The following is a 1,389-nucleotide window of genomic DNA, read 5'->3' as shown; positions in this document are numbered from 1 at the left end:
AAGGGAGATGGTCAAGCTTTTGTGGAAAGCTCCCAATTCCCTAGTCAGGTTTTATTTCCTAAGGATCATGTCATTTCTGTGGAAGACGTCAATCTGCGCTCTGGTGCAGATCCCCGGCCTTCCATGCACCAACAGAATTCAACAAATTCCTGTGTGGGAAGTTGTCATGAGTTTTGAGCTCGTTTACTAGTTTTATTGAGGTATGATTGACAAATAAGAATTGTATATATTTAAGGTGTACAACCGGATGTTTTGATACATGTATACATTGTAAAATAATTACCACCATCAATCAAATTTACATATCCATCATCTCACATAGTTATTATTTTTTGTAGTGAGAACACTCAGATTTACTCTCATAGCAAATATCAAAAATGCAATATAATATTATTCATTATAGTCATTGTTCTGTACATTAGGTCTCTAGTACTTATTTGTCTTAAACTAAGGTTTGTTCCATTTGACCAATATCTCCTCTCTCCCCCTGCCCCAGCCCATAGGAACCATCATTCTACTCTCTGTCACTGTGAGTTTGACTCTTTAAAAAGAATCTACATATAACTAATATCACGCAGTATTTGTCTTTCTGGGTCTGGTGTATTTCGTTTAGCATAATGTCCTCAACTTTCATCTATGTTGCTGCCAATGGCATTCTTCTTTCTCAAGAGTGAATAATGTTCCATTGTATATATACATATGCCCTTTTTCATTTGTCCATTCATTTGTTCATGGTCTGTTAAGTTGTTTCCAAATCTTGACCATTATGAATAATGCTGCATGTCAACATGTAACTATAGNCATAAAATCTATATTACCAAGCGTTTGAGAATTGTACTAATGAGGTATTAATTGTCTTCCATTTAATTGTCCTATTGAGATGCAAGTTAGGGGTGTAGTTTGTTCATTTTAAAAAAGTGTTTTCACATTTCTATTGATTCTGAGAAAAGACAGACTCTATATGAGTTGATATCTGGTCCACACAAGAAAAAAATTACTCTTGGTTTTTAAACAGAGGGAATTTAAAACAGTGATTTATCATAAAATTGCTGGAAAAAGGAGGATAAGAGAGGTCTTCCTTAGATTAGTAAAGGAGCCATTAAAATTCTCAGGCTGAACAAACAAAAGATTTGATATGACTCAGCCCACACCATGATCTATTCCTGTTCCTTTTGTATGGCCATCCTGAGGTTTTGATTGAGGCTTGCCAGGTGTTTACCTTGATCAGATCTGAAAAACCTTATAGAGATCAAGCTCTACTCTCCCAAAGTTTGAATTTAATTCTTTCTTCTGCAACCCACTGCAGCTTAAAAGAAGGCAGATACTGAAAGGGAGATGGTCAAGCTTTTGTGGAAAGCTCCCAATTCCCTAGTCAGGTTTTATTTCCTA

The sequence above is a fragment of the Galeopterus variegatus genome, unplaced genomic scaffold, assembly GCF_000696425.1.
Source record: "Galeopterus variegatus unplaced genomic scaffold, G_variegatus-3.0.2 Scaffold13960, whole genome shotgun sequence".
NCBI lineage: Eukaryota > Metazoa > Chordata > Mammalia > Dermoptera > Cynocephalidae > Galeopterus > Galeopterus variegatus.
This window is presented reverse-complemented; position numbering follows the sequence as displayed.